The following is a 13,113-nucleotide window of genomic DNA, read 5'->3' on the forward strand; positions in this document are numbered from 1 at the left end:
GGAGATTACTTTGTTGACCTTGTCATGCTTTTGATATAATACTGCAGTCAAGCATGTATTAGAGAACCCTGTCTCCAAGAAAAACTCCTTGTTTCTGACAGGGTAAGCTAGGCAAGGCGCTTGTGAGAGGCTTCTTTTGAGTTGTCTTACTGCCTCGGATTGTTCTGGACCCCATTCCCACTTTACCCCTTCAAGTGATGAATCAGGGGTCTGGTGATCTCTGCGTAGCTCTCAATGAACTTTCTGCTATAATTAGTCAGTCCAAGGAGGCTCCTTAGTTCCCACAGAGTTGTGGGGTCCTTCAGTTTCTGAAGTGCTTCCACTTTCTTTTCCTGGGGACAGAGACCCTGAGGAGTAATCTCACGCCCCAAGAAATTAACACGGGTTCTACACCACTGTGATCTCCGCTATGTGTTCTTCCACAGTTGAACTTTTGATGAGGACATCATCTACATAAGCCAGGGTTACCCCTCTCACCCAGGTCGGGCACGGCCTTATGTAGAAAAATGTTGTACTCATTACAGGAGTTGAGGTATCCGAAGGGAGTCCGGGTCCATGTGTCCTGCTGGCCCCGAAAGGTAAAAGCCAGCTTGTATTGGTCCTCCCTACTGACAGGCACAGTCCAGTATCCATTGGTCAGGTCTATTGCAGTGAATACCTGTGACCCCTGGATCTAGGCCAGCCCTTGGTCAATGTAGGGAAGAGGCCATCGGGAAGTATGGACCTGTTTGTTGAGCTCCCTAAGGTCGGCACAGAGTCTCCATTGGCCGTTTGGCTTCAATATCCCCAGCACTGGATTATTGAAGGTGCTGTGGACTGGATGGATTATCCCACGGGACTCAAGGTTCTTAATTATTTCAGTAAGGGACTCCATTGACACGAGAGGCAAGAGATATTGCTTCACAAACACTGGAGTCATGCCAGGGTCCGTGGGAATTGTTGTTGTGTGGATGTCGGTGCGACCACAGTCATATGAGTCCACCGCAAAGAGATCTTGAAAACCCAAGAAAACTTGTTTCAACTTTTGCTTCTGCTCCAGAGTCACACAGGCATCAGCTAGGTTGACTCTCTCTTCAACCATCTGCCTGAAGCCTAGAAAGACTTCTGGTTTCGCTATCTCAGCGGCCTCCTCCAGCTGGGTGGAGAAGTCCCTGGTCAGAGTGCTGATTTGGACTGGTGGCTTCATGTGGGGAAGGCAGCCCTCATGGACCTGGAAAATCACCTCATCCCTTCTGAATTCACAAGTCACATCTTCCTTACCATAAGGGCAGGAAGTGCACACCAGGAAGTTCCCCCCATGCCGGGTGAAGATCTGGTCTGGTGTCGTGTTGTCATCACTGTCACTGTCAAAATAGTCCTTGGGAATTGGTCCTAACAGCTCATTTCCTAGATCAATGGAAAAATGGGAAAAAAAGGTCATCAACTGCCATTCCAAAAATGGTGCCTGCGGCTAGAATAATACTCTTTAAGTCGCTGTTATCCACCTCTATTGGAATGGTGTCATGTTCTATGTTGACTAATGGTGTTGGGTTTACCCCGAACCCTTGCTGTTGGAAAGGAGCATTTAGATGAATATAAGCATCAGGGTTTTTCAATTTCTGTCCTCTTTTAACTTTCACTTCCAGGGAGAATTGTCGGGTGCTTTTTGGGATGGTGACTTCCTCTCCAATCTGAACTTCAACTGCATAAGGTAGTGTTAGGGAGAATTCTCTCTTTAGGCTGAATTTCCTAACCTAGTGAGTCCCCCAGCAGCTTTGCTGGATTTCTGGAGTTTGTTTTTTTCTCCTGCAAAAAGTGAGACTCTTTTTCTTCCACTCTTGGACATGATTTATGGTGTTCCTTTGACTGTTAATGTGTTTTATGGGCTATGGTGTCCTTTACTCCATAGGGTCTCATGTGTTTTTATTATGTGTGTTACACAGCACCCTCCATGCAGTAACACAGGGGTGTCATAGTGACCCCCCACCATAGACTCCATACCCTGGGACTGACTACTGTCTCCCAGGGCATGTAAAGTCACCATTGGCTTTACTAGTCCCAAATTATTAACAGAAACCAGTACAAACCATCATATTGTGGATGTACTGGTCGGGGCAATTCGATTGCCCGGGGTCTGTTAGTCGAGGGGACACATCTCCGTCCCCCCTGATCGAGGTTTGGCTGGTGGCAGTGGAAACTACTTTTTATATTCGACCGCAAATATTTTCCTATGGGATTTTCCCATAGTTCGAGGCTACCAACTTTAATTATTTAATTCTCATAGCCTCGAACATACCGCTGGTTTATTTAATTAATATTAATTCGCCGGTTGGTATTCTTTGCCAGGACTCTATTCTAAAATGGCGTCTGTGTTCTCTTCTTTGACTCCAACCCAGGTCGAGCCCTTTGTTCCACTTTTTGGCGGGCTTCTCCGCAGAAGCCTCCAAAAGTGGTGCCACTCTGTCTGGGTACCACAGGGGGTGTGGGAGGGGGTTTAGGCACCCTGGACTGAGTTACCTTGGTAACTCAAGTCGCACTCTTGTGTGATTGGCCTAAGTGGTGAGCCGGCCGGCTCACCACTTAGCATGTTTGATTGACAGCTAGGCTGAGTGAAAGGGGGTATGCTGCTTAAAAGCAGGGCTTTGGGGACTGGAACTTCAGAAGTCGCCACAGGACCTGAGAATCCGACGAGGGAGAAGCTGAGCCGACCTACCACGACGACACCACCGGTGGAGCCCTGCGGAACCGACTCACCACTTCCCGACGACAGAGAAGATCTCCCGGCTGGAGAGGCTTCTTCCCCTGACTGGTGGGCAGAACCAGTTTTACCTTCTTTGTTCGCACCCCAGGCCGGTTTGTGGTCGAACTGCCCGTGCCAAGCACCCCGGCGGCCGGATAGCCACTCACCACTGAACCACGAATCAACGGACCGCTCCTTGTACCTGAGAAACTCTGCAGCTGGTTTCTTCCCTGGCAGTGCAACAGACTCCTGTCTTCCTCCACGACGAGATCCTCTCTTCCCCCGGACAAAGCACCGACTTGCATCCGCTGCCAGGAACAACTGCCCCCGCTGGAGTGTTCTCCCCACTTTAAGGTACTGTGTCCGCCAGGCCTCCATTTCTAAAGATTGCTACAAGGTAATAATAACTCCTTAACCTTCTAGACTGGGCTGGCCGCCTTGACCCTCTAACTGGTCCCTTTCTTTGGTCCAACTCCTTTTTGAACTTTTACAAGACTTTTGTGCACTGCAACCGTGTGACCTTGGACACATTTCGTTTCGATCCTCTTAAAGCGGATCCGGCCTACTGACTCTGAATTCACGGTTTTACTTCCTCTCTTGTTATGTTCTTGCAAAAGTGTTGGGATCTGTTTCAATTTGTTCTCTGCTTTTCTCTCCCTTTTAAAAATGAACTATTAAAGTGCCATCTACGTTAAGCGCTCACCGCTGTCTGAAAATAAGTGGGGCTTTACTTAAGACTTGTCTAATATTCTTTTAAGGGAGTGTATATCTTTTAGTGACCGTGTTTTTGAATTGCTTACTATTAGTGCCTGTGTGTTTTTCTAGATGTGGTTTTTAAATAAATAATTATATCTTTTTTACACCAAGCCCTGGTCAGTGTTTACTTGTTCTATTGTGTTCTCTTGACCTATTGTGAATACTCTGTATACTGCCTATATACTCTTCTTGAGGAAAGTTTGGCTGCTCAGCCACAGCTACCAAGTGAATCTGTGTGGTACAGACTGCTACCAAGTGGGTTTACTGCCAAACACCTGTAGTATTACATCTTTTGCAGTGGTCCCAGAGGGAACTGCACAGGTTTATGCCTAACAGGTAGCAATTGAGCTGACCTAAATGCTTTTTCTGGATCTTCAAAGTCCATGGGATTATCCGCTAATCGGGACCAAGCTTTGAAGTTTATTAGGTCCAAACTAATGGCAAAGCGATTGAGAATGTCACTGCCTAAGTAAAAGGCGGCAGTGACGTCTCGCACGACCCAACAATTATGGACTATGCTCTTGTTGCCAATGGAGATTTTGAGCATACACCAGCTTGGCAGGAGATGTTTGGAGTTGGGTGTCTCCAGATCCATTTCCCATTTGTCTATAAGTTTGAATGTGGGAATGGCTGGATCTTTTGGGAGTTGGCGGAACATGGCTTTGCTGATGAAGCTGTTACCGTTGTTCACACACACTCGGGCGAGAACAGAGTCCTTCCCATCATTTAACAGAACAGGGATGAACAACTGCTCTCCAATTTGCTGAATATCAGCCAGGCTCTGAGCTGATTTCACATCTTTCTGGACTACAGGAGTGGGAATGTCTGATTGTGGATTGGTGAAGAATTTCAGAGTGTTTGCTTCCAGTGTGGAATACCACCTTAAACTGGAAGGAAGGTTGATTTTCAGAAATGGAGAGGACCCCCCATCACCAGTCTGTTGTCCTACTGCTATTACTGTCAAATCTGGAATTTGGTTGTTCTGGAAGTGAAATTCGACTTGGTCAGATTTTTGTTCAACCATGTGGCATGTGCTGTTTAGACTAACAAGGTTGACACTCTGTTTCAATTTTATTGGTCGGCTAGTCTGGGTCCAGAGGACCTTGTTTATGCAATCTATTAGGAGTGATAACCTTCTCAGGAGGTAATTTCATAGTAAACAAGGGGTGCCCTCTGGAGTCACTACTATGACCGGGTGTTTCACCTTGTGTCACCCAATTTTAATGTCCAAATCCGCAGTCCCCTTGACAGGAATCTCCTTCCCGTCTAAGTTCTGAAGTTGTCCAGGAAGAGAGGTGAGAGGGATTTGGTAATTCTCCCCCCTTCCTGAATTTAGTTCATCAAAGGCCTTTTTGGACAGAAGGGTAGCTTGGGATCCAGTGTCCACCAGTGCCAAAATTGTACCCTGCCCCTGTACTTGTACCGGGGCATAGTATCTTCCCTCCTTCTCCGCAAGGGGGCACAGATAATGCACATTTCTGGACAACTGGTGGGCTAATTTTCTGGTTTTGGACATGGAGAGAGAAGAGATTCGGGCAGAATTCTGTGGAGAGTCTTGGGAATCTGAAAGGAAAAGTTGGCAACTGGACATAGGAGAAGTTTTGAGTTCCCCTGGTTCCAGTTCTGGGCTGCCCCCCAGCCCCCTTTTTGGAGGCAGTCCCCAGGATGGGTTTGAACCAGGGGATTTTCATGTTGTTGATTCTGGGGTATGATGATGGGCGGTGCTAGCTCAGTCCCCACATCTACCCAGTCTGGATTTGAATCCCTTGGGATCCATTTTTCTTTGGGAGGAGTTCCCCAATCTCTGAAAGAGAAGATTCTTTTCCCAGGATCCTCTGAGGATCCCTCTACTTCAAATTGGAAGATCTGTGCCTCCTCCTCAAAGTGGGTCTGTTTGGCTCCTTTGTTTCTCATACCTCCTCTCTGCTCCTTGGGTGGCAGACTTTCAGGGGCAGGAGATTTTATTTCCAGTTCCTGGGTTTCCAGGGGCTGTTTACAAGTGGGGAAGGAAGCTTCCTCCAAGGCTTTACACACCCGTTCCCCTTGTGCCTCCTCCCTGGGAACTGGTAGGTTGTCGGGGTGCTGCCCCGTCATTGTTCTAGAGCACCAGGTCCAGAGTTTGGGGCATTCGGCGCCGGCATTCCCATCTGAGGGTTCTGCTGAGCCTTCAGCATGTGACCCAGATCCTGTGCCATATTTTGGACCTGGTGCTCTAACTGTGAAACCCGCTCAGGCTGATACGGGGTTCTGTTTTCTCCCCAGGGCTGATCCCGGGAAGGGTAGCTATCCCTTCTCTGGTAGTACCCCGGATTGGGAAGATTTGGGTACCCCTCCACCCTTGGCCTCCCCTCTCCCGGATTAGGTGGTCTGGGTTCAGGGAAGTGGGGAAAGAAGGATGGATGATTTTGGGGTTGGAAGTTCTGTGGGTACCTGGGGAAACAGTTCTGCCCAGGATTTGGTGAATTTCTGCCCTCCTGGGGAAAGTTAGGAGGGAAGTTCCCTGAGTTACGTGCTTGGCTGGTCCCCCCCCCTTGGGCTGGAGGAGTCCACACATAACCCAGGATGGGTCGGTTTCCCTTGTAGCGGGGACTTACATAGCCAGGGGAGTGAGGGACCCATTTGTGTCCCTGTCTGTGACTGGCCCGTGGGCCTTCTGGGCTTGGAATTATTCTGTGCAGGCAAGTTTTTAGGCCCCCCATCTCCAAATCCAAAATGGGGGCAACCTTTACCTCTGCCACCTTGGCAGCAGCAGGGGTGCTGGTTGATTTGGGGTTTTTCTGAGCATTATTTTGCTTTTCTATGGGCTTCTGCACCTCATAGATTCGGGTGGCCTGTTCAATGACCCAGTCTAGTGACCTTTTCTCATGAAAATCTCTCACTAGCTGGGTCATGATGTATTTGGGTAGCGCATGGAAAAACATGTTAACAAATTCTTTACTGACCGTGCGCCCCCTTTTGGTAGTCTGCGCAAAGGCACTCTTCAACTCTTGCACAAATTCTTGTGGGGCCTGATCCTCCCCACATTGCAAATTGTAGGCTGCCTTGCGACCCTCTTGGGGATTTCGGTGAACAGAAAAGTGTTTCAGGATGGCCACCCTATATTTGGACCTTCTTGAATGATTTTGGTCCCCCAGCCCCGCAAAGAAACTGGAGTATTCTGGGGAGAATGTCCATTTTATATACTGAATGCAGCTACTACTGTCCTTCAAATGGAAAGTCTCCATCATTTGCTCAAAGAGCTCCAAGTGTTCCCAAACAGAATACTTGGAGTTCTTATGGTAAGGAGTGATGACGCTCCTTATTGCTTTGATCTGTTTTAAGGGGTCCTTAAGCAAGGCCCTTTTTGCCTTATTGGCCTTCTTGGTTCGGGTAACCCTGGTCCATTCATCCTCTGACTCAAAAGCACTGCTCCTAGAGGTGCCCATCTGATCTTCCAGGTTTCCCGGATTCTGCGAGCCTGGGAATGGCTGGCAGAATGTGGGGACCTGGTCTCCTGTGTCCTGTGACGCCCAGAGGAGTCTTCAGATTCCTCCTTGCTGCAATGATTTGATGGGTACCCCCCCACTGACCTAACTGGGCAGAGGTTTTCAGGATGCCCTTAGTGGGCCTACTCTCCCGGGGTTCCCCACTAGATTGCACTGTACTTGGGTGCCCATATCCGGATGCCCGCCCATCCATTCCTGGGAGGTACTGACCTATGAGCCCCATACTTCTGACTGGATAGTAATCTGCCATCCCCGTGGCCCTGGGTTCCTGTGCGCCAGGGGACATGGGGGTGGCAGAGTCCAAGCACTGGGAGAGATGGAGGCCTCTGGTACTAGGGTTCCTGAGGTTATGCTCAGGTATTTCCCTTTCCCAGCGAACCTCATCTCTATCAGCCCCTGCTCCCTGTTGCCCTGCCAGAGCCTGTGCTTTCAGTTCCTCAATCAAGGCCTTACTAGACTCTATCAGTCTCTCTTGCATGGCTACCTGTTGCTGGAGCCTATCATTGAGCTGGCAGAGAGCCTCATTCTCTCTCTGTGTTTCATGGTTGGTCCTGGAGCACTGGGTCAGTCTTTGCTGCAGGAGGGTTACCTCCTGGGTACCGTCCCTACTGGCCTGCTCCTTTCTTGCCAGAACATCTTCCACCCTCCTAGTGTGCTCTAACAAGTACTGATGTTCTTTTTGGAGGTCACCCAGTCCCTGGAGGGCAAGGTGATATTCTTCCATTTTCCTTTTTAAGTGGCAGACTTCCTGGCCTAAGGTGTCCCTTTCCTGAGCAGGAGCCTGCCTCTGTGCCATCAGGTCATCCCTCTGCCTTTGAAGGACACCAGCTTCATCAAACTCTGCCTGGGCATCCAGGTCTTTCAAAATCAATGTATTGCTCTCCTCTTTTTCTTTATCCAATTGGCTTTGCAGGGTGGCTACCTGCTTTGTGCATGCCCTGTTGAAATCTATCTGTTGCTCCAGCTTTTTCTGGCTCTGCAGTAGGAAGTCCAAACCTTCTTGATGCTCCTACTGCAAGGCCAGAATTCTGGTTTCCTGGTCTACCCTTTCCTGTTGCAGGATACCCATATCTTCTTTTATTTTAATTATATACTGCCTACTATCATTTTCTGACTCCTGGCTCCTCTGCAGCCTCTGCTCAGAAGAGTCCAGATCAGATTGGGCCTTCTCTAATGCCAACAGTTGCCTACTTGCCAGATCTTGGCCTTCAGCACATTTGTCCTGTATGGCTTGCTTACAGAGATATCAATATGCCACTATCCTGACAATCTTGCTGTGCTCATCTTTGGCTTTCGGGGCCATATATAGTTCACTCAGGGCCACATATAAGGTACCCTGATCTCTCCAGATATCTAACCCAGTTGCAGTGATCTGGGGTGTGATTGCCTGCAACCACACATTCTGGTCCTGCTCAGTCCACTCATCTCTCACAAATAGCTTATGTAAGCGGTGCTCTATCGCTATCTTGATGTCTACCAGTGTCGGCATTCTGGAAATTGATTTCCTTCCTGACTTACAGAATTTTTTATATTTTATTTTGCAAAACCGACCGTTTCCTGAGAGTGTTCCTTTTTGAGGGGTGTTTTTACAGCGTAACACAGCGTAGTAGCCCAACAGGATTTATGTATCCTATTAGTTAGCACACTGTATTAAGATGCACAAGTGGTAGACCTAATCCAGAAGTCCCGCGACCGAGCCCCCTAATCTGTAAGTGACTTCAATCCACCACTCCAACTAAGTCAATGCCTAGTCTGGGATGCCCAATGGAAGCCCTTATTTATATATTTTACGTCAAAGTTCTTAAATCTGGATGATGAACCCTTATATAACGCCCCTCCCTTTGAATCCCCCTGACCTCACTGAGCCAAGAAGTAGGTTTGTTTTGCAAATTAAAAGGTTTATTTGAAGAATTAAACAATATATATATATCACACTTTTATGAACAAAATGATATTTGAATAGCACCCTTATGAATATGGACGGTGATCAGTACTGGGTAATATTACAATATCAACAACTCTTTAATTAGAAAGGAGTAGGAAAAGGAAGGATAAGGTAGCAGAGAATACTTTTATGGCTCAAGGAAATGCAATAATGGGAAAGAATGCAACACAGAAATAAACTTGATATGAATTCAATCAAAAGACAATATGGTCACTTTTTCCCATGTGACTACTCACTCCCGCCCTATGCAATATGAAGAGATGGAGATGAGGGCACACAGGTTTCAGAATACACTCAATAATGCAGTTCAATTCCAGTTCCCCCAGCAAGCTAGAGAAACGGGTATGATTTTAAAACAGGCAAAAATACGTTTGAAGTTGATTGCAATGGATGTGAAAATATGCTAAAATAATTTTAATTCACTAAAGGATATTCAGCACTAGTGAGAATTACTTGAGATTGGTACAGGTCAACACTAGCAATGATTCATGAATGATTATCAGGTTGAAAATGAATTTCAGTAGTGGACAGCAAGAAACAGCGATTTTGACAGAAAATGAAATTGAGCTAAATTGCAATTCGCAGCAATTTTCCTGCGTGCGTAAATCACGATTACAGAAAAACTATAATGAATTGGAATGCTGTATTGGGTTGGTAGGAAAGCCTAGGATCTTAGCTTTAAAATGACAGTTAAATTGCGGTTCAAAAGATACAGACGTTTTTGTGGAGGTAGATTTACAGAAATAAAGTCGAGATTTCAGAATGACAGATGCGCCTTAGAGATTTACCAACAACAGGATGGACACAAAATTCTATAATGCAGTTCTGGATAGGTTGAAATGGATTGAATTCGATTACTTTAGACTAAGAGATGACTATGTACAGTTCTAGACTAGATACTCACTCCTAGTTTTTGGAATAGAATGCGCCTCGTCAAAGATCTGGTCAAGGGATTGGGCTGTGGTTCTCTCGCCACCGGACAGGTCTCAGGCACTGGGTCTGTGTTCAGCACTGCACGGCGGTCTGTGGCCTCTGCAACGGGATCTGACGGGTTCTGGATCAGCTCTGCTTTCTGGGTCTGGACCTCGGTTCTAGCCCAGGGTTCCTGGCTAGAATAGAACAGCACAGCCCGGCTGTTGAGAATCAGGTTGCAAAAGATGTTGAGGCATGCTGAAGAGGATTCAGCTGGTGGATTAGGCCTCTCTGCTTTAAGTTCTAGAGCTTGGTTCTAGAGTCTGGTCTCTGGATCTATCTGGAGTCTCTGTCTGGATATTATCTGGATCTGGTCCGGCAGAGTGCTGCGCAGGAATCAGTCGAAGTGGAAAAATGAGTGTGTTCCTGCCTGTCCTATGCCGTCTCTATTTATGTTTTTTCAAAGTGGGTGTGGAGGCTGACTCTACATGCCCAACCCCCTAAGGATTTGATAGGTTAACACATTTTCTGGGTTCTGACTGGAGAAAAGGATCAGCATGTCACCCGGTGTCATCATGATGCTGTGTTTATGGCTTAGCTGACATCCCTCCCTTCTGCTTTTACCTAGAAAATAGGTTTTTCACAACAACCATACTTCCCAGATACACAAGTTGTCCATAGTACATATACACATCGCAAATTCCTTAAGGTACATTCTGTTCCAACTCTGATTTTCCTAAGTGCTTTAGTTCAGAAATGACAACTTATTCACGATTTTGGTGGGTTTGCCAAGATTGGTTCTGCCCCAAATCTCACACAGACATACACACCCTCTCTGAGCATATTACTGTAAGTTCTTATGCTCCTAGCATAAACACTGTATCTACAATATTAATAAATCCCGGGGTTTGGTCTCAGAACATCCCACAGCATCCAGCTTAGTCTTAAACGTTGAGTGAAATTGTCATTTTAAGAATCTCCAAGTTTGACATTTCTGTCAGCTTGGTAAACTTTGTAAATTGCAATTTTATAAAACATATATTTGCTCTCAATTGAATTCACATCTCAGTCTGGTCTGCCGCTAGAAACTTGGTTCTGACTCAGAGGTCACATGGCCTGTTTCCTGCCAGGAGTTGTTTGACCAGTTACACCCAAATCAGCATATTCTATTCAGCTGAAAGAATCCATTGTCTCTTTTTCCTGCCAGCAGGGGAAATCTAATTAACATGTCGATGCAATCTCCTGTCCTGTTGCTGGGAAGGCCCAAGGTGTGAAGGATTCTCATGGAAGCAAGCCTTTTGGGGTTTTAATTAAATCAGATTGCCTTCTAGCCAATTTCAACAGAGTTCCTTGTAAAAAAAATGTAACATTTATAACCTAAGGTAAGCAACATATATTTAAATCAAGTCTTCTGTTTCAGAATATAGCTTTAAATTGTATCCACTTCTTAGCAAGTCTTTCTTTGGCATAGTTTGAGTTCAATTGTTTAACCTTACAAAAGTGGCTGTTTTAAAACGCCGGCTTTCTGGTAGAGGTGAGTAACGGTATTGCACCCATTTTTGACAGCTTTCTTCCCATCAATATCTTTACAAGGGGATTTTGCCCTGATAACATATGATTCTTGCTGACATGGTATTGATGTGGATTCTTGCAGTAATGTGCAACACCCAACAAGAAGGTTGGATCTTTTTAGGTGGTTTTGTGAGCCATGATTTTAGCAATTTTTGATACCAAATAAAATAGATTTTTGAACAGATCTGTATTCCTTTGCAATCGGCATTGCTTTTTCCAAGTGGTTTCAGGCTGCTTTGTGGATGGCCCAATGGTGGTTTTAGGCAGTGATCTCCTGTGCTCACTAAAATAGGCAAAAGTGGATGGCAGCCTATTTTTCATGTTTTCACTGCGCACTTTCTGGTGATTTCTGGCGAGCAGCATGCTTTCCAGTGGCCACTCTGATGTTTCCGCTGCCAGCAATGCACAGTACCCTTGTAGGGCTTGGATGCGTGGGTTAAAACATCCCACATCCCGAACACACAGAGTAGCTGGGTACTTCCTAGGCTCCATCTTAGAGAGCATAGAGGTGCCATCTTGTTCATTGATTTGAATATTAACTTAATTTAGAAGGAAAAATGCAGTCATTTAAAGCAATTCATCAGCCAGATTACTAATTTCAGCTCGGCTTTCAACTCATTTTGGCAGCAATGTAACCATGTTTTGGCCCTGCTTTCATTCAAATTCAGCTCCTGAGGCGATACATACATTCTTGGACCAGGCAAGCTCTGCAAGTCCAGCTACGAATGAACTTTCCAGCGGGACGATACGCACTGGGATTTACGGTTTACTATAATTTCGTACAGAAAGGATCCACACTCGCACACTTGAAGCAGGACCACGGGGGGCGGGTGGGGAGTCGAGCCCACGGTAACATTAGCTTGGAAAACACGATTACTAAACGTGAGCCAAGATCCAAAGAGAAGTCAAAAGGAAAACTAGGTAAACAAGTCAATTACAAATTGGTAGGAAAGGGGGAGGATCATTTGAAACGACTGGGAAGTTCTGCTGTGTTTGTTGCAAGGTTTTTACATGAGGTTTTTAAATCAGGTGACATTGCCTGAAGCATCCTCATAGAGTAGCCACGACAGAAACACATCTCAAACATCGGGGATACAGAAAGACTAATTTAGTATATAAATCAAGATGCACTTGTCTCGGGAGGATAGCTCAGGGGCAATGCTCGCCTTGAAAACAAGATGACACAGAGCAGCACAGGTTTGATCCCGGGTCCTCCCGGGTCCGCGTCACGCGTAGAAACCTCTGGGTATTAGGCACGTTATAAATAACCAATTACACTAGTCGATCCCGAGAGGGAGATTACGTGAAAATAGCCACAACACAAACAACCCTACAGCAAAAAAAGGTTATTTATTTTGAATAATCCTTCCCTATGAAATATTCATGAGCATCAATATTGCACAATGCTGAAACTACATCTTTAAATTGGAAACACTGCAATAATAATAATGCTCTGGTGCGTTAGCACTGTTGCTACCGTATTCAAAAATGCATTCCATGGCATTAACAAAACAAGTTACGTCACCAAATGTCTTTAAATTCGCAGTAAAGTCAGTCTGGCCCTGGCGCTCCTTCTACTCACTTCAGAACTGAGAGACTAGAAGATGCAGTTAATTTCCGGATAATCGATTTAGTATCTGCAAAAACAGGTGGTTTTGACACTCCAAAAGTGTACATTCCACCAACGATAAAGTATAATCGCCTGAAGTGTGGAATATTAGACT

The 13,113-nt window shown here is 46.0% G+C and overlaps 1 protein-coding gene across 6 annotated transcripts in view; it reads right to left on the reverse strand.

Annotated features, from left to right (window-relative positions):
* The window catches only part of CTPS2 (CTP synthase 2), a 2,467,148-nt gene that overhangs the window by 613,667 nt on the left and 1,840,368 nt on the right, over window positions 1–13,113 (reverse strand). The gene's annotated exons all lie outside the window — the stretch shown is intronic.

The sequence above is a fragment of the Ambystoma mexicanum genome, chromosome 7p (assembly GCF_040938575.1).
Source record: "Ambystoma mexicanum isolate Mex_15411 chromosome 7p, UKY_AmexF1_1, whole genome shotgun sequence".
NCBI classification, from domain to species: Eukaryota; Metazoa; Chordata; class Amphibia; order Caudata; family Ambystomatidae; genus Ambystoma; species Ambystoma mexicanum.